At 51.6% G+C, this 20,148-nt stretch overlaps 1 protein-coding gene across 3 annotated transcripts in view; it reads left to right on the top strand.

Annotated features, from left to right (window-relative positions):
- SEMA5A (semaphorin 5A) overlaps window positions 1–20,148 on the top strand; it is a 473,120-nt gene that overhangs the window by 55,492 nt on the left and 397,480 nt on the right. The window contains exon 1 of one of the 3 annotated variants that reach the window (XM_062212002.1): window positions 2,279–2,355. The exons of the other annotated variants lie outside the window; for them this stretch is intronic. The gene's annotated coding sequence lies outside the window, so the exon portion shown is untranslated. Of the gene's footprint in view, window positions 1–2,278; window positions 2,356–20,148 lie in introns of those variants that run through there. 3 annotated transcript variants of the gene reach the window in all.

Raw genomic sequence — 20,148 nt, 5'->3', positions numbered from 1 at the left:
AATTAATAATGTCAGTAGGCGCCATTCTGGAGGAGTTTTGCAGTCCTAATGAAGGGAGGCGTGCACGCATATGATAGGGGAAAGCATGCTTGTATGACTGTTTGAATAAACATCGATGCTTGGTCATGACCGTGTGTGTGTGCTTTTTCTCGTCAGGTATCTGCGTTCATATGTTTCTTAATGACTAGATGTTATTTGCCAAGCTGCTTTAGGTCCATGGCAAAGTTGAGTAGAAAGTACCCGGAGTTCAGATGGTACCCCTTTCTCTCCCACACCCTCACTCCTCCTCCATTATCCGTGTCCCCTACCACAGTGGTGTGTTTCTGACAACGATGAACCTGTGCTGGCACATAGTTGTCACCCGGGGTCTGTAGTTTACACCGGAGTTCACTCTGGTGTTTGTCACACGTTCTGTGGGTTTTGACACATGTGCAGTGACCCGGGTCTCCCATTATAGGGCCATGCAGGGTGGCTTTGCCGGGTTCTGCCTGTTCATCCCTCCTTACCCCCAGCCCTTGGCAACCACTGATCTTTTGTCTATCTCCATGACGTCTCCTTTTCTAGAACGTCATCTAGCTGGAACCAAACAGCGTGCAGCCTTTTCCAATGGCTTCTTCTCCTGGGCAGCCGGCGTGTGAGGTTACTTCCTGTCTTCCCCCTTTTTAGCACTGAATAGTCTTCCACCATTTGGCTCTACTGCCCTTGACCCAACATGCACCTACCGAGGGACATCTTGGTTCTTCCCGTATTTTGGCCGATAGGAATAAGACTGTTTTTCCAGGAAGTTTCTTTGATGGTATTCCTTCTCAGTTATGGTTTCTGTAAAAGTGAACACCAGCTGGGGGGCCACAGCCATTGAGGCTGCGAGGAGGAGGAGCTGTGTGTTATGGAGGTTACTGGACGTCAGGTCATCTGTGTCTGGCTCCCTTGGTCTTGTGCGCTGACTCCCATTGCAGTGGACGTAGGGCCGGAGTTCCCCTGAGGTCCCTCTCTGGATTGCTGCCTTGGCCAACCCTGACGTGACACAGAGTCCCTGTGTGCACCTGCCCCTTTGTGAATTCAAGCACATTTCTCAGTCTTCCTGAGCGTTCGTCTCCTCCTGTAGAACTGGACTCAGTCACGCTGTGCTGATCGTGTGTGTTTTCCTGGCATAGAAAAACGGCCAAGAAGCGGCTGTCATCCCCCGGGAGACGTCGCTCTGTGACTGACAGCATTTACTGCGCTTAGAAAGTCGTGGACTGTCTTCTCCCTCACAGAAACCGGGACCCCTGGGGGCGGGGGTGCTTCTCTGACTTGTCCACCCGTGGGTCCCCTTGCCTCGACAGGTGCTCAGCGCACAGCAGGTGCTCAGTAGTGGGCTGTTGAATGAATGGACTTCCCACGTGGGCTGTGGGCACTGTGTAGACACTGTTGGGTGGCTTCTGTCCATCTTCCAGGAAGACAGACCACAGGTTTGCCAAGGTGGATCATGTGCAAGAAGAAAGTTGACTCCTGGTCGCCTCGTTGTCGTTCCTCCCCATCAGCTATGCAGTCTGTGCAAGCTGCAGCCCTGTAAGAAAGGTTGTGCCTAAGCAAAGCAGGTGCCAATTTAAATAGCATACGTTACGCTCACCTCTGGGTCTGGTTCTGCTTCCTGAGGCCTTTTGTGAATTCAAATTAGGCCTTTTTTTTTTTTTTAAAGATTTATTTTATTTATTTGGAAGAATTGCAGAGAGAGGTAGAGCCATAGAGAGAGGTCTTCCATCCACTGGTTCACTTCCCAAATGGCCGCAATGGCCAGAGCTGAGCTGATCTGAAGCCAGGAGCTAGGAGCTTCTTCTGGGTCTCTGCATGAGTTCAGGGGCCCAAGGACTTGGGCCATCTTCTATTGCTTTCCCAGGCTAGGAGAGAGCTGGATCGGAAGTGGAGCAGCCAGGACTTGAACCGGCGCTCATATAGGATGCCAGCACTGCAGGCCGAGGCTTTAACCCACTGTGCCAGAATGCCAGCCCCCAAATTGGGCCTCTTATAATGTCCCCAAGTGGCAAACATTGCTTTCTTGTAAAGTAAATGATCAAGAAAACACTGGCAGTCTACTCGACGAAGCACAGTTAGTTTGAAGAAATTTGCCCATTTTCCCTGTTTTTGGTTATCTTACCTACACAGTCTTACCAGGGGATTCAGTGTGTTTGGGGAGCAGAGGAGACTCGTTGCCTTCCCCAGTGACAGATCTCTGGCGTGTTTATTTCAGATGGTCTGCTGCGCGGCTTGCGTGTCTTCCCCGTGGCCCCATAGCAACAGCAGAGACGCCACAGACAGCAAGGGTAGAGTGGCGCCCGTGGAATTTCAGCATTGCATAGCCCAAAAGCAGTCCTGGTGAGTGGTACTTGGGGATAGTGCACTCGAAGCGGTGCTCACCTAGGTGACCTCTCGGAGAGAAGGTGCGCTGTGAGAGGGTGGATGGTAATGCTGGCCATCATGTCCCCATCTGTACACAGCTGATAATAGCCGTTCCCTCGGGGAGCGGCTCCTTGGCCCACTCAGCCTGCACTTCGAGAACTCGTTAGCTTCCCAATGCTAAATGCCCACTTCACTTTTTAACATTCTGTTTGAATCATTTTAACTGTGCTTGAAGAGCGGTTTGCCTCAACGTGTCTGACACTTAGAGTGAACTTGATGGAGTCTGCAGATTCGCATTACGTGGCCTAGTTCATCCAGTTTCGGCAAAACAGCCCCACTTCTCGTCACCCTCCTCCTCACCTCGCATTCCTAGCCTGGTGCAGGGCCTGTCTCCTTGGTGAGGTTTTAAAGGTAAGTGTTCTGTGGAGAGGCTGACGCTTCTTTGTTCCCTTTGGTACAATTTTTAAAAATTCTGAATTTTGTAAAGGAGACAGAGAGTTCTCGCGTCCACTGATTGATTCCTCACGTGCTTGAAACAGCTCTGGCTGGGCCAGGCGGAAGCCAGGAGCCTGGAACTGCATCCAGGCCCCGCACATGGGTGGCAGGGACCCAAGTAGCTGAGTGACTTCCTGCTGCTCTCACGGTGCACAGGAGCAGGAGGCTGGAATGGGGAGCTACACTCCTGACTTGAACCCAGGTCCTCTCATATAGCTTGTAGGGGTCTCCGCCTGGCGTTGTGACTGCTGGGCCAGGTGCTGGCCCTGCACATTTTCAGTTAGAAAGAAATCCTTGTACCCCAGGCGTAGCCCCTGCTGTTCAGTAAGTACTCTGAGCACAGAGTATATGAAACAAGTAACGTGTGCTCTCCTTTGAACAATTTTCATTAGAAACTAAGGAACCCGCTGTTAGCTCAATGCTGCCTTCAAATCTAGTTTCTTCTGCTCCTGCCGGAGCTGCTGACGGAGGCTTTTGGATGTCGGGGGATCTGTGTTACCTGCCTGTGCCAGCTCTGGCCAGCGCTGCAGGTGGTTCAGAGAGGGCTTGCCGTCATGACAACGGGATTTCTCCCTGGAGCTGAGCCCGCAGTGAGCAACAGTCAGAAACCAACCCAACCAACCCAGCCAGCCAGCCACTGGGCGTTTCAAAACGTGTTTGGAAAAGGCACACGAGATCTGGGGACCATTGTAAAGAGAGTGGACCTGATCGGTTTAGGAGCTGGTGGACTTGAGGACAAAGTCTTGTGTTGGTCTGGGCAGATGCTGGATGCTGACGTCAATCTTCAACAGATACAGGGTTGAGAGGAGTCGTTGATTTTCCTGACCTGGGGGCAGTAATGAGTTAGAGGCTCGCAGGCAGAGAGTGGAGTAACATTAGAGTATGACGAGTCAGAGGGAGTGCCAGAGATCTTTCACAAGGAGCTAACCTGAGCAAGGCAGCCTGTGTGGCATCAGGGTCACTTGATGAGGGCCACTCCACCACCAGGTAAGATGTCGCGTGCCCAGCGGTGTGAGCCAGGAGTGTAGCTGCTCTGCCCCCATCTCAATGCATACACGGATAGACGGGCTGGGTTACGGATTCTGCCTGTTCAAGGAAGGATCAAAGGATGAGTGATTCAACCTGAAAAGCAAGAAGCCAAAGGACGTTGTGAACAGCTTCCCAGATGGGCCTCCGAGAGCGTTCTGAGCTCCCGCATCTGAACTGCCCCAGGCCATGTGGAAGGTGTGCGGTCATGGTCAGATTCTTGCCCTGAAAGCTGAGGAAAGCAGGGGGAGGTTGGTGTCCCGCTGTGGCTGCGATGGAATGCTGGGAGGGACGTTCTAAGCCATGCAACTGGATAAAAAAGGACGTTTGAAAAAATGCGTGTTGTAACGGAAAAAAATTATTCCTTATTTTTGGCCCCCAAGTACAAGACGATCAAGTACAAATATTAGAAGAAATAAGAGTTTTGAAAGGTTATGTGTTATAAAAATGGGTGAAATCAACAAGTTTCTGCGTTCCAGGAGGAACATGGCAAAATGTGATCCCATTCATTATGGCAGCAAGATTCAAAATATCCGAGGACTGACTTAAACAAGATGTGTGGAGTCCCAGCGCTTTCCATGCCTTCTGTCTCCCCTGTCGTCAGAGTTCCTCCTGCAGATTCTACCGCTTCTGTTTCTTTCCCCATCTTTTTTTTTTTTTTTTTTTGACAGGCAGAGTGGATAGTGAGAGAGAGAGAGAGAGACAGAGAGAAAGGTCTTCCTTTTTGCCGTTGGTTCACCCTCCAATGGCCGCTGCGGCCTGCGCATCTCGCTGATCCGAAGCCAGGGGCCAGGTGCTTGTCCTGGTCTCCCATGCGGGTGCAGGGCCCAAGCACTTGGGCCATCCTCCACTGCCTTCCCGGGCCATAGCAGAGAGCTGGCCTGGAAGAGGGGCAACTGGGATAGAATCCGGTGCCCCAACCGGGACTAGAACCCGGTGTGCCGGCGCCGCAAGGCGGAGGATTAGCCTGTTAAGCCACGGCGCCGGCCCTTTCCCCATCTTTTACCTTTGTTCCTCTTCGCTGGCCTTCAGTTGGTGGGTTCTGGAACTCACGCACCACTCCTGCTTGTCTGTCTAACTTGTGTCTTCCAGCCAATCAATTTAGCTGTTCATTTTGCAATTCAACCTGTTTAGTTTTATGATTTTATTGCGAATACTCGTTTTCTGTGTTTCTAAAGCCTTTTCATTATTTGGTGCAGGCTGTTCTGTTTTGCTCTTATAAAGCAGTATGTTAAGCCTTTGAGGGAATTGATTGCATTGCTTTTAAAGTCTAGTAGTTGCTATGTTAACTCTGTCTCCTCATGGGTTAGTGCTTTGTAGGTTTTCCTAGAAGTCATGGTCGTGAGCTCACCTTGAGGGTTTGTGGTTTTTCTATGGTGGTGTTTTTGCTTTTCACGTAGCTGGAGCTCATTGAGTGAGGATGACCGAAGACTCTCATCTTTTGGGGTCTGCTGGGTGCCAGGGGTCATTTGGGTCCCTTCCTGCCTCTTCTTCCCAACTTCTCACCCTGGTGGCTCCACCCAGATGACCGAGTTTCCTGCCACTTGGCACAGGGTGGGTGGCAGTTGTCCTGGCTGAGCTCGTCTCTTGCTCTTGTTTTCTGTTGGCTTGCAACGTGGAGCATCCCCAGAGGCACTGGGAGTCGTCCCAGCAACCTCTTCTGTCCATATTTGAAGGAGCGATTCACTCTGGTATGGCAGGCTGATGTCTTTTGTGTCTTCCAGATTCTCAGGATTTCAGAGCCACATTATACTTTCTCTTGTCTTTTGTTAATTTAAAGATTTATTTATTTATTTGAAAGGCAGAGTTACACAGAGAGAGGAGGAGAGGCAGAGAGAGAGGTCTTCCATCCGCTGGTTCACTCCCTAGATGGCCACCAACAGCTGGAGCTGTGCTGATCTGAAGCCAGAAGCTAGGAGCTGCTTCCGGGTCTCCCACGCAGGTGCAGGGGCCCAAGGACTTGGGCCATCTTCTACTGCTTTCCCAGGTCATAGCAGAGAGCTGGATTGAAGTGGAGCAGCAGAGGTTCAAACCAGTGCCCATATGGGATGCCGGCAGTGCAGGCAGTGGCTTTACCTGCTACGCCACAGCACTGGCCCCTCTCCTGTCTTAAGACACTGAATGAGCCTTTTCTTCTAGATACACCCATGTGTTGTGTCATTTCCAGGACCTGTAGGCGAGGGCAGAGCAGGTCATGAACTCAGATGGCTATGGTGGCCCCTGCTCCCCAGGGGGCAGGGCAGGTGTCTGGGTTAGGCAGGCACTCCGGAAGGGTTGCCAGATGCAATACAGGGCACTCAGCTAAATTTAAACCTCAGATAAACAAGGAATAATTGTGTTAGGATAACTCTGACCTGTATTTATGCTAAATAAAAAAAATTCCTTTGTCTGGAATTCACAAATAACCTAACAAGAGCCTGTGGTTTGTCTGAAATTCAAATTTGCTTGCATACCCTACATTTTTATTTCCTAAATCTGGCAGGGGTAGCTGTGCAGGTTCTAGAGGTGCTTGTGGTGTGGGATGGTGGGGGCAGGGCAGGGCTCTCACTGGAGGAATCTGGGGACCACAGCACCAGAGATACACTGGGTTTCATCCATCCGAGAACTGATCAAATGAAATTTGAGCTGAGCCAATGCTCACTCGCCTGGTATCAGTCAGGCTCCTGCTAATACCAACTTCAAAAGTAACTCTCTGAGTGATCCCAATAATACTTCCCTGTGAGTGAGTTTCAGGCGATAAATACACAGATGCGTAGCAGTGACTTGCACCTCGAAGGTGCCACCGTGGTGTGCCGAGTTATTTCTGGCACAGCGCTAGAAAAGTAAAACAGTTCTTCTGTGGCATTATTAAAACACTCTGCTGTTAATTATACTTGCAGCATTTCCATTTAGTGTCATTAACTTCAAAGATGTGTAGTGTTGACTGTGACTGCCAGCTAGCTGGCTGCTTACCTACCTGTAGCCTCCTGGGGACATGCTAAATAAGAGCCAGCTTGCTCTAATGAAGGGATCAGCTAAGGGCTTTTTTTACATTGTCCTGACTCTGGGACGCCAATGAGATCACCTTAGCTGCTAATTACCGTTGGCATTTTTGTCAAAGGATCCTGAGAGCAGTAAACACAGTTTTCCTGTGTTTTTCCAGTGGGGCACGGAGCACAGACTTTGCTTTGTCTTTGGAGAAAAGTTGCCTACACAGGGGTCTACCTCTGAGTGGTTTCATGTTGCGAATCTTTTGGAAGATCTGTGGAGAGCAACTATTTAATTTCTCCTTTCCTGATTGTTGTCAAGTGGTGGAGATAAGGTGGAGTTTCCTGGTTACCTCTGCCTTACAGAATATGGTTCTGTGGGTAAAGAATTAGCTCCCCCGGCGTTGTCCCAGTCGCAGTCCCACGCTCCTCTCTGTGGAGGCACATGTGGGCCACAGACTGCGCCACGGAGCAGTCACTGACCCTGCCACTCTCTGGATCTCTCCTCGGTTTCTTGTTCTTTGATCCTTTTCGCAGCTGTGTCTTCCCTCCCCTCGGGCTTGGTGTATTTAGTTTTTGTTTAATTGCACTCATTTTGTAACTTCAGCTGCATTAATCTTTGGATCTGAGTTCTGTTTCTGCACCTTTTGATGTTGACGAGTGTACAGTTCATGGGCCTGGCTGGTGTGCACCGGGGCGCGTGCTGATCAGGGGAAAAGAGAAGTAAATCTCGAAGCTCTGATTATCAGGTTTTTGCTGTTTATGTGGTTAGTCACTCACTCCCCGTGTCTGCGCATTCTTTTTGCATTGCTGCGCTTGTTTGTGGTGTCTACTATTCAGTCTACAGTGGCCAGTGCGCAGGGTTCAAGCTTGTTCAAGCCTTTGTTATTTGTGGTCTTGTGAGGTGTTGGATGCGTTTCCTCCTTGTGCCAGTGCCGTGCTCTCTGGTGTGATTGGAAACCAGCTCCGTGTATTGCATGAGGATAAGGCTAGAAGTCATTGCCTAGCCGGCACCGTGGCTTAACAGGCTAATCCTCCACCTTGCGGTGCCAGCACACCGGGTTCTAGTCCCAGTCGGGGCGCCGGATTCTGTCCCGGTTGCTCCTCTTCCAGGCCAGCTCTCTGCTGTGGCCAGGGAGTGCAGTGGAGGATGGCCCAAGTGCTTGGGCCCTGCACCCCATGGGAGACCAGGAGAAGCACCTGGCTCCTGCCATCGGAACAGCGTGGTGCGCCGGCCGCAGCGCGCCTACCACGGCGGCCATTGGAGGGTGAACCAACTGCAAAAAGGAAGACCTTTCTCTCTGTCTCCCTCTACTGTCCACTCTGCCCGTCCAAAAAAAAAAAAAAAAAGTCATTGCCTTACTGAGAAGTCGAGAGAAGAGGAAGGGAAGCAAGAGGAGGGGAAGGAAAAGGAGAGGAGGAGGGAGAAGACATGAGAGGGGGAGAAGGTGAGGCAGAGAGAGAGCTGCTGGGACAGAGGAGGGCGGGACGCAGGGGGAGTGGTCAGAGAGTCCTGTGCCTCACCATGTACCAGTGGCGGGCCGTCCTTCAGAACCATGGTGCTCCCCAGTCTAACTGCGGGCGTGACGCTTAGTTAGGGCAGGAGAAAAACAGTCCTGAAGGTTTGGAGTGAAGTCCCTGTGCGTGCATTCTTCTCAAAGTATTTATTTATTAATTTATTTTACTTTTTTTAGATATGCACAGATGTCACCCTTGGGTTGAGAAGGGTGCACTATAGGTAGGCTTCCTGGAGGAGACAATACTATTTTTTGTAAAATATTTTATTTATTTGAGAGGTAGAGTTACAGAGAGAGAAAGAGAGATCTTCCATCCACTGGTTCACTCCCCAAATGCCTGCAACAGCAGGAACTGGGCTGGTCTGAAATCAGGAGCCAGGAGCGTCTTCCGGGTCACCCATGTGGGTGCAGGGGCCCAAGATGCAGGGGCCATCTTCCCTTGCTTTCCCAGGCCATAGCAGAGAGCTGGATCTGAAGTGGAGCAGCCAGGACTAGAACCGGCATCCCTATGGAATGCCAGCACTGCAGGTGGTGACTTTACCTGCTACACCACACAGCACCAGCCCCTTGAATTTTAAAATTATTCAGAGTTTCACCAAGCCTATTGGGGCTAGAAAAGAGGGAGAAGCTCCATGGGGTTCCCCGAAGAAGAGATCAGGGAAGCCCAGCTGTGTCCCAGAAGCAAGCCCCCAGCATGGGGGTCTCAGCCCTGCCTGTTCTTCCCAGCTCTATGCGGTGGGGTGGAGGCTCCTCCCACCTATGGTGGGCAGTTTTGGGTCCCTCTCCTCCCCTCTGTGTTTGCTGAGAGCCTGCTGGTAGCAGGAAGTTAAGCTGGCGGGTCCGGGGGGAGCGGTGTTTACACCATGGACTTACACAGCGGCCCCTTCTCCTCCTGGGGTGCTGGCGATGACCCATTGAGCCACCTGCCACTGGGCGCCCTTCATTCCCTAGTGGTGACCGGCATCAGTATCATTTCCCTCTGGGTTTCCACAGGGGTTGTTTCCCCTCCCACTCCTGACCTCCCAGACCTCAAGGGATACCCACTCTAAGAAACATCTTGCGTTTTGGGTTTTCTCTCCTTTTGGAGTCAAAACTCACGTGCCCCGAGTTCTGTTTCCATCAGCTGCGGCTGTGCAGTGGAGCCTCCCATTGTCCTGGAAGACCTGCTGACTGTGTTGAGTTCACTGGATATTCTTGTTTGAAGCCCTGGCATAGATTCGCACCTTTGGGATAAATAAAATTATGCCAAAATAATTGGAATAAAGGTGCACAACATCAGTGGGTTGGCTGTCTCGTGCTGTCACCCCTGGCTCCTGGCAGACTCACTGGCGTCCGCCCTGTGCCCTACTGGTCTCGGTCAACACAACCAAACCCACATGAGCCGAGAACAGAAATGCGTGTGTGGGGCGACCAAGGTGGTTTTGGGGGCCAGTGAGTTTTCGTGGGGAGCTGAGAGTCTTCACGTCGTGTTGACTGAGCCATCGTTTAATTTCAGTGAGACAAGAACAATTGGGAGATGTTGTTTCCATCTTACGCTTTTATTGGGATTGCACTGATCCAAGACCTTCGTAGCTGAACAAGATGGTTCCGTGCATCCAGTTCTCGTCTCAGGGTGGGGCTGTGCCCAGTGTTGAGACAGTAAGAACAAGGCAGCGGCACAGGGCGTCCAAGCACCTCCAAGTAGGATACCATCTGGCCCCTTAACGAACAACTGGAACCACAGAGAGAGAGGAAGGAACGTGAAATCTGGACTAGAACGGACGAGGCGAGGTTATAACTAGAAGAAAATTATCTCACAGCTTTGGTAGCAATGACTAGAGTTTCTGTGGTTTGTCCCAGTGAGAAGAACCAAGTAGGCTTAGATGTTTGTCTTCATCCTGACTTTGTTTTCTCTCGTTTGGCCCTTGAGGTCTGGGGGCTGAGCTGACTCCCCGTTGAGGGGGTGCTTCCCCTATTGTGGTAAGAACCCATCAGTTCCCCGGACTGAGCCCACACCAGGGACCTGCAGTCCTTCTCCCGTCATGACTGGGGAGCCAAGTCTGAACAGGGACATTCTTGAATTTGCTGCACCAAATGGGTGTGTCTTGTCTTGTTTGTTTTTCTTGCAAGTTTTAATCGCTTTATTGGAAAGGCAGAGAGAGAGAGCAAGAAGTAGGCGAGAGATCTTCCACTGCTGGTTCACTCACCAGATACCACAACAGCTGGGCGAGGCTGAAGCCAAGAGCCTAGAACTGAATTCGTGTCTCCCATGTGGGTGGCAGGGACTCCAGCAGTTGAGCCATCAAATGCTGTCCCCTGGGGTGCACATTAGCAGGAGGCTGGACTCAGGCCCGGGCACTCTGCTATGGGATGCGGGAGTCCCCAGTGGCATCACACATGCCGAGTGGGCCTCTCGGGTCTATGTTTGTTCGATGTCTTCCTTATCCTAGAGGTTAGGATCTGATTGCTCTTCACGGCCGCGTGTCGAGTGCTGTAAATGTTACCTGGTCTGCTTCCTCGCGGTCTTGCACTGGATCGAGGTTAGAGAGTTACAAAGCAGAGGGGCAGCAGACACCCGGCTGCTGTGTTGATTCCTCCAGCTGGCCCCGGGGGGCTCTGTCTGCGCAAGGCGGGTGAGTCGGGGGCCTGCCACCCCTCCAGCCTCTGTCTCCCTCCTGTGCAGGCTCGAGGACCATTGCTCCCGCCCATCATCCAGCTGCAAAGCTGTGAGGGCAGATTTGCAATGTCCAATTTTCCTAATTGAGGGATACACATGGCTGCTTTCTACTCACAAAAGCAGGGTTACCACCAAAAATGAATCTAATTGGCTAAATCAATAACTCTTAAGTCTACACTGCCTGCAGCCTTGCCTTTCCTGAATTATTAAGGCTCTGCCCCTGCACATCAGCAGCAGCTAATGACTGCTTCGCCTCAGGCGATTAATACTCCCCCATCCCTTGTAGATCGCCCTGATGACTTACTCTGCTACCTTGCAGCCTTTATTATTGGCCCAGCTTTCCAAAACGCGTTGAGTTCAGGCACATAATAAACATGAAGCTGTTTTCAGCATTATATGTATGTGTTTTAATAAGCACGCAAACTATTTGGTGGTTTCCAGATGGTCTAAGCTGGTGCTTCCTAAAGGAGATGGTTTTGCATCCGTCCCCTGGGGACATTGGCGGGGCCCAGGGACAGCTTCAGTTGTCGCCTCTTGTGGGTGTGTGTGCTGCTGGTGTGTCTGGAGTAGAGGCCAGGGTTGCACCAAACCTCTACAGAGAGCCCCCAGCGGAGAGAGACCTGGTCCCAAATGTCAGTGGTGCTGGGGCTGGAAACTCCTGGCTTCAGCAGTTTCTAAAGGAGACGCAGAAAGGGAGCCCAGAGAGCTGCTAGTGCGGGCATTTCCCGCCTTCCTGGAGGAGTTTCTGTGAGCCGTGCAGGGCGGAGTAGCCTCTTCTGTACTGGAGATGGACACATTCCAAGATGATGGGCAAAACCCTGTCAGCTTGGAGGCAGAAGCAGATAGAGGAATTCCATGGAGCCTTGCACATGGTGTGTGTGTGGGGTAGTCCTCTCCTAACTCCTCAGTGAATGGATAAGTCTTTAAGTCTTTAAGGCACGAGTAGATGCTTTTAGATGACACCTCGGCATGTCCTAAAATCAGAAGATGAAACATGCTTCTTGCCGGCGCCGTGGCTCAACAGGCTAATCCTCCGCCTTGTGGCGCCGGCACACCGGGTTCTAGTTCCGGTCGGGGCGCCGGATTCTGTCCCGGTTGCCCCTCTTCCAGGCCAGCTCTCTGCTGTGGCCAGGGAGTGCAGTGGAGGATGGCCCAAGTGCTTGGGCCCTGCACCCCATGGGAGACCAGGAGAAGCACCTGGCTCCTGCCATCGGATCAGCGCGGTGCGCCCGCTGCAGCACGCCAGCTGCGGTGGCCATTGGAGGGTGAACCAACAGCAAAGGAAGACCTTTCTCTCTGTCTCTCTCTCTCACTGTCCACTCTGCCTGTCAAAAAAAAAAAAAAAAAAAAAAAAGAAACATGCTTCTTGTAAGTGTCTGTGGATGACTCCGTCCGTGGCGAGACAGCCTTCTGCGGAGAAGGTTCTGTCCTTGCTCTGGTTTGCGTCCCTCACTGCTGGTGTCCCCGGGTATGGGTGTGGCTCCCTCCCCGGGGCCTCTTTAACCCCACAGATGTTTCGGTGTCGCCTTGGCCCCTGGCTCAGCCCCTCTCTGACTCTACGCGCTGTGCACACGCCTGGTCTCGGCCAGATGGACACAGGGGCCTTTCTTGAGGTGCTCGCAGTCAGGACTGGGTGTGAAGAACTGTCTGGCCCTGGCTGATGGCGTGAGTGGTCAGACCTGCCTCCTGGGGCTGAAGACTTCACCCTGGAGAGGGCCTCTTTCTTTCAGCATCCACAGCACCTGTTAGCACCTACTTTATCGCATTCTCCAGCATCTTTGTGGTGTTAACACTTGGGCCTTGTTTTGAGGGTAGGTATTTATGGTATGCAGCCATCTGACAAGCCTCCTAACCAACAGCTTGCTGGGTGGAGCGGGCGTTGAATTCCCATTAGCTGAATGACCTTGCTGTAGCAGCAAGGGGTGGCCTCAAGGGTGTCACTGAGGAGCTTCTCACCCTGGTCACCCTGTCCTCTGGGCACCCATCCTCTGCTCTAACAGCTTCTAGCATTCAGACCCCTGTCCTGTTCACCCAGCCGGCTCTCAGCTCATGGGAACACGTCCATTCTCTGGTACGTGGATGCTGATGGGCTGGTACCCTTGTGGCCCGAGCTCTTGTGTGCCTTCCCCACCTGCTTGCAGGGCTGGGCCTTCTCCAGGATCTCTTAGGCCAGCCCTACCCCACCCCCACCTGGCCATGCTCACACCTGCCCAAGTCTGTCTCTCCCTGGGCCTTGCTCTGCTCCTTGAATTGTGCCCCCAGTCCCCTTCTCTCTTGTGTCTTCTGCCCCTTCTCTGCCTCCTCAGCCTTTCCCTAGTTCATATACCGAGCTCTGGACTTGGCAGCCATCTCAGGGTAGAGAGAGAAGAGGGGGTGTGTGTCTGTGTGTGTCAGAGAGAGACACATGCATGTGTGTGCACTAGAGAGGGAGAGTGTGTGTGTGTCTGTGTGTGTGTGTCAGGATAGAGACATGCATGTGTGTGCACTAGAGAGGGGGAGAGAGTGTGTCTATGTGTGTCAGAGACATGCATGTGTGTGCACAAGAGAGGGAGTGTGTGTGTGTGTCAAGATAGAGACATGCATGTGTGTGCACTAGAGCACTAGAGGGGGAGAGTGTGTGTGTGTGTGTCAAGATAGAGACATGCATGTGTGTGCACAAGAGAGGGAGTGTGTGTGTGTGTCAAGATAGAGACATGCATGTGTGTGCACTAGAGAGGGAGAGTGTGTGTGTGTGTCAGAGAGACATGCATGTGTGTGCACTAGAGAGGGAGAGAGTGTGTGTGTGTCAAGATAGAGACATGCATGTGTGTGCACTAGAGAGGGAGAGTGTGTGTGTGTGTGTCAGAGAGACATGCATGTGTGTGCACTAGAGAGGGAGAGTGTGTGTGTGTGTGTCAGAGAGATAGAGACATGCATGTGTGTGCACTAGAGAGGGAGAGTGTGTGTGTGTGTCAGAGAGACATGCATGTGTGTGCACTAGAGAGGGAGAGAGTGTGTGTGTGTGTATGTGTCAGAGATAGAGACATGCATGTGTGTGCACTAGAGAGGGAGAGTGTGTGTGTGTCTGTGTGTCAGAGAGATAGAGACATGCATGTGTGTGCACTAGAGAGGGAGAGAGAGAGTGTGTGTGTGTGTGTGTGTGTCAGAGATAGAGACATGCATGTGTGTGCACTAGAGAGGGAGTGTGTGTGTGTCAGGATAGAGACATGCATGTGTCTCTTGGTTTATTTCCCAAATGCCTGCAACAGCTGGGGCTGGGCCGGTGCCGAAGCCAGGAGCTGGGCACTCAATCCAGTCTGCCATGTGACAGAGGCCCGAGTACTGGAGCCATCGCTGCTGTCTCCTTGGGCCTGCATTGTTATTTCAATCATCCGCGTGACCACCTGGTGTTAGTTGGGGCCAGGAATCAAACACAAGTAACCCCAGTGTGGGACACGGGCATCTTAACCCCTAGGCCACACGTCCGCCCCTTAGGGGACAGTCTCTGCCCTGTGCGCTCTGTTCCTGGCAGAGGCTGCTTGGTCTTGGCAGCTGATCCCCTGGGCTCAACCCGAGGCCACAGCAGCATGCTATTGTGCTTCTTCTCTGGCCTTCTTGTCAACTGCTGTTCCTGGTTGTCATGTCCGACTTCCATGTTCAGCCAGTAGGTCCTGCTAAGGAAAATGGGTAACTCACCAGTGAAACTGCAACTTGCGAGTAGAGCCTTCGTTTCTTTCTGTTGTTATTTTCAGTCATCCACATGGCTACCTCCTCTGGCAGTTCTTCCTCCTGAGGACTTTAATCATTGATTCTTTTGGGAAAGATGGAAAAAAGGTGAGCAAATTAAAATACGAGCAGAGCAGTGGCCCCCAGGAAGGGAGTGTGGAAGTGAGCAATGGTGCGTACGTGAGTGTGTTGCAGCTGCTGAAGCCCTGCCCTGAGGTTTCACTTTGTGTATGTCGCGACATCCCCTGGTCCGCCTCTTAGTCGATACACATCAGCTCTGTATACATGTATGCATTTCATGTGTTCTATGCAGGGTGCTTCAGCAAGGTCATGGGGAAGAATGGAATCAATAGATAAGTTCATTATTTAAGAAAACAACTTAGAAAGCCAGGCACAGATTTTTCATAATATACATTTCCCATGAGCTTGTTGAAGGGATCTTGTATTTCTCAATTATGTGCAGATATAAAGGACAGGAAAGCAGTGCACCAAAGTGATGCAGTGATTGTCTTGGCAGTCAGATAGGAATGATTTTTTTCCTTTCTTTTGTATTTTTCTAAATTCGCTACATGAATGTGTGCAGTTTGCACAGTGCAGAAAAGTGGAAACGTAAGGCAACATCTGGGAGTGAGCAAAGCGACTGTTAGGCCGGTTTGGGGGCTGCTCTCCCCAGCCCTCCCAGCCCCGTCAGTGTCTGCTCTTTGCTCCTCTGACTGCTGTCTCGGGCTGCGCTGGGGAGGGTTCCTGTGACTGCAGAAGAGAACTGGCGAAAATACGAGGCGCGGAGCCTCATCAGGAGGGGCTGTTCCCGGAGCACTGAGCAGGAGCGCTTCGACAGTGCACGCCGTGTCCTCCCAGCACAGAGTCCCATAATGCTGTTGGCCGGGGTGCTTCCGAAGAACAGAAAATCAAAGCAAAAAAATCTCCCCGAGTGCAAGTGGAGTCATTTCCGTGCTCAGGAGTAGCAGGAGGCAGTGGGGGGAAAAACACAAGGAAAAACAAAATCAAACACAAGTGTTCAGAGATAAAGTGGAGGGATGCTTCCCAGAGCATGATTGCCTTTCCAAAGCATAGGCCTGGCGTCTCGAGAGAGCAAAGCCGGGAGTCGAAATGTATTGTCCTTCCTTAACAATCTACATTATAGGTTTTACCCTGTAAAGAGCCTCCAACCATTTTATTAGGAGCAACAGTTGTTACTTTTCTCCCTTTCTAGATGGATTTTCTTTTCCCTCTTCACGTGAAAGCCGAAATAACAGCATACCACAGAGCATTTCATGTTGAGCGAATGAGTTTGCTTGTAACTGTATCATCCAGCTAGGAGTGCGATGGATCTTATTAAAGTGCTTGGGTGCAGACTCATTGAGAGGATGGCTCACAGCAACAGTAATTCTACCTAATACATAGAGGTTTATGAAACTTATGTGGTTTTTTTTTGATAGTTAAAAAATATTCTCTTTATTTTTCTGATCAAACCAAAGGCTAGTTGCTTCAGCACCAATTTTTTGAGTTTGACAAAGTCATCTCCAGTCCTAAATCAAGCATTTTTACTCTCACGTAGATTGGTGCTGAGGACTTCCTTGTCTGTGGCTTCCGAGTTGGTGGGAAGATGGCAGACCTTGGCCTCAGTGATGCAGAGGCCTGGGCAGGGTGATGGGGGCGGTGGGCACTGGGCAGGTGTTGTTCTCTGTGCATCTTCTGGGTGGGGGCAGTCCCCAGGGAGACCCACTGGGAGGTCCTGCAGGCACCAAGGCCTCAGCCGGACCCTTTAGATCTCAGCCCTGTTCATCCTCAGACCACACATGTCACTCTTCATTCGTCCTCACACCACGCGTGTCACTCTTCATGTGGATTCAGGGGTGTGATTGCGGCGTGAGCATGTGATGGATGGTGTCCTCCTGGCTCATAAATCAGACTTGGCTCGCTAAGGCCCTTTCCTTATGCAAGGGAGAAAGCAGAGTCGGTCCCCAAGGGACCTGGGACACAGATTTTGTCTTCATCTTTCTGCTGATGTTCTCTTTAGCCTCCTGCTTTCACTGAGAATGGCCTCATAATCATAATTATTAATGTTTCCATCAGAACCTGGGATCCCTTATCTAGCTTCGCAGACCCATCTCTCAAAACAGCAGCGTCATGTATATGACAAACTGCCCCCCCAATGCCCGTGTACCCTGGGGTTGCCCGAGGTACTGCTGCCAGTGGTCGGGGCTCTGGGTGGAGCTGATGCCTGGCCACTGTCACCTGGAGTGTGGCCGCTCCTTGGGAGAAAGAACATGGGACGTGGCCCATTGATTCACAGGGCTGCCAGCAGGGGGCACCAGTCCCTTCCACTTGGATCCCATGGGGCAGAGAAATCATGTGACTGTGACCACATTCAGAGAGGAGGGGAGGGGCATGCCAACAGTGACTGGCGCTCTTGGTAACCATGACGCCCACAATTAGATTTCTGGGTTTTTGGTGACAAGCATGGCTGCCCTTGCCGTTGGAGTCCTAGTATTTTCTCATCCACTTCTCATGGCAGATTGGAACTACAGTGGTCCCCATTTGGCACACATGTCTTAGGGAGGGTGAGTGCGTGCTCAGGGCGTCACAATAGTTTGGGCAGAGTTGGATGTGGAATCTTGTTTTCGACTTCCCCGGGCGCCAAAGCTCTTAGCTGTTGCACAACCTCAGAGACAGAGGGTTTGCCACTCCTGAAATTTCTCGTTGTGCCTACCTGGTTAATGCAGCCCGGTCAGATGCCCTAAATCCATGGGGATAGAATGTACTGTATGTGCAAGCCAGGTTTCATCCCAGCTCCTCCCGAGTCAACACCCATGCAGTGTCTCTAATCTCCTGACATGCCCAGCTCAAGAGCGGCCATTTCTTGAGGGTTTTGCTGCATTCAGATTTGGGGATAATCCCTCTGCCTTCATCTCGAATTCTCACCTCTGGCTCACAAATGAGTAACGGGTGGGCTGCTCAAGTTCACACACAGCCCAAGTTGCAAAGTCAGGACTTACTGCTTGCTCTCCTAACCATCCATGCTCTGGGATTTAATTAAAAGTTCTCCAGATACCCAAGGTTCTTACACGGTTCTTTCAGGGCAAGCCTATGGGGAATTGGTTGCAGGGTGGAGATTGCTGTGTGTCCAGCATCGAAAACTTTCCTGCTGTGGATGATTCGTGAGAGGAACAGGAGAAACATTCATGAGCTGAAGGGTCTCCTGTCCAGCGTGCTTGGGGTACCCAGCACTCTGAGGGCTCCGGTCTGTCTCCCGGGGGGATGGAGCAGGCAGCCGTGTGTGGTATCCCGGCTCTGGCACTTCGGAACAGGGGCCTTGGGCAAGTTCTTCAGTGCCTCTGAGCCCGGTTTTCCTCAACTGTGAAAGGGTGACAAGGCTCTTACGTGTGTGTGTGTGTGTGTGTGTTTTTCTTATAGATGCTTAATGGGTGGTGATGGCCTGTTTAAGGAAACGTTGAATTTCTCTCTTCTCTCTTGTTGGAAGTTGCCACTGCCTACCCCAAATAACCGTTTCTCCTGAATAAACTTCTGCTTCCTTTAAACATTGCCTTATGTCAGATGCCCTGGCCACAAATGACAGGCCACTGTAACTCCTATAGGTCCCACCAAGGTAGACATTTTATAGGTGTAAGAAAAATTAACTTCTATTTTTTAAAAGATTTGTTTACTTATTTGAAAGAGTTAGAGAGGGAGAGAGAGGCAGAGAGAGATTGAGATCAAGGTTGAGATCTTCCATCCTTTGGTTCTCTCCCCAGATGGCTCCAACAGCCAGGGCTGGGCCAGGCGGCTCGGGATGAGACTGATGGAAATCGCACCGTCTCCCTCCCAGTCCTGCAGGCGTCTGATCGGCATCGCGAGGCAGGCCTTTCTAATTTGGCCAAATTACTGTCATTACTGTTATTAAAGCTGCACCAGAGAGCAGTGTTTGCTTTTTTCCGTGAGTTCCATTCTGAGTAATGAAAGGTTCTTTTCCTGGCCCTCCCTGCTCTTTCAGTAGCAGCGTGAGTCAGTGGAGCAGGGGAGCCTACTGCCCCGCGTCTGCACTGGGCTCTTGCCCAGATGTGAGTGGCATTGACCTTCTGGGAGCCCTGAGCAACGCCACTGGCCCTCTCTGCTCCCCCCAAAGTGGGGGTAATCGCACCTGTTTGCTTGCTGACCTCATCTGGCTGTTGTGAGGCTCCGTTAGCTAAGAACTTGCGAGTTTTCATGCCCTGAATGGCGCTATTACTAATAAAGCTGCGAAACTTTTCATCTGCAGGTTTCCCTTATTTGTAGCATTTAGTAATTCTTCATTAGGAACCCGCTTCTCTCAGGCAGGACGCCAGCCTCATGCTGGGCCAGGGCCGGCTGGGGCTTGCCTAGACCCTCCACCCACCCTGGCTCCCACCTCCAGGCGTAGAGCTGCGGCTGCCTGCCTCAGCTTGATTCTGGCTTCGTGGCTCCTGGGCATATTTTCCCACTTCTGTCAAGGCGGAGAGCCACCCATGCTTACTGGAAACAAAGACTTCTTCCAGGTGTGCCCTGCTGGCCAGGCCTGCAGGGCCTCCGGGCGGCATGGCCAAAGAGGACTTGGGAATCTTCTGGCACATGTCCCAGAGCGCCCAGCTAGGGACGTGGAGAGTGGCTGGAGTCACAGCCTGGGGGAGATCAGTGCTCCGGCAGCCCCAGAACAGTTCCTGGCACTGGGAGCCCAGTGCATATGAGATACAAGGCTGGGATTTTGTCTCTGGGGGAGGAAGTTGGTTTGGATGGTGGCTTGGAGGGCTGCCTCGGCTTGTTGGCCTTTTGTCTCTGCTGGGAATGAGGACAGCACTCTGTTTACCCAGCCCCTGTCTCCTCTTCCCTCCCATCTGCCCACTCCTGTGATGCGGAGACACCCCACCCGAACACGCATTCTCGCCTTGGGCGGTGACTTTGAAGAGAGTCTCAGAAAACTCCTGGGAGTGGGTGCCGACTGTGTCAGGCTGAGTGGGAAGAGGCAAATGAGGCTAGTCAGCCCACGGCCAGGTGAAACCCATCCCAGATCATCAGCTCTGAGTCATGCGAGGTAAATGCTGATATCCACAAGAGCGGACTCTGGGGTGATTGGATTTCCCCATCTTTCTCCGTAAGTAGACGTCCCTAGTAATCCCAGCTCCGAATCTCAGGATCGTTCTAAATTCCACTTTGTTTCAGTGCCGTCTCCGCTAGTCAAACTTCCCGTCTCATAAGTAACCCTCACCACTGAATATTCTGTTCCTTTTTCTCCATCTTTGTCAAGATTGATAGAGTAAGGCATAATTCCTTCACGGGCCTTTTTTTTTTTTTTAAAGATTTATTTATTCGGAAAGTCAGAGTTAGAAAAGGAGAGGCAGGGAGAGAGAGAGGTCTTCCATTCACTGGTTCACTCCCCAGATGGCCGCAA

The sequence above is a fragment of the Lepus europaeus genome, chromosome 15, assembly GCF_033115175.1.
Source record: "Lepus europaeus isolate LE1 chromosome 15, mLepTim1.pri, whole genome shotgun sequence".
Lineage (NCBI taxonomy): Eukaryota > Metazoa > Chordata > Mammalia > Lagomorpha > Leporidae > Lepus > Lepus europaeus.
This window is presented reverse-complemented; position numbering and strand designations above follow the sequence as displayed.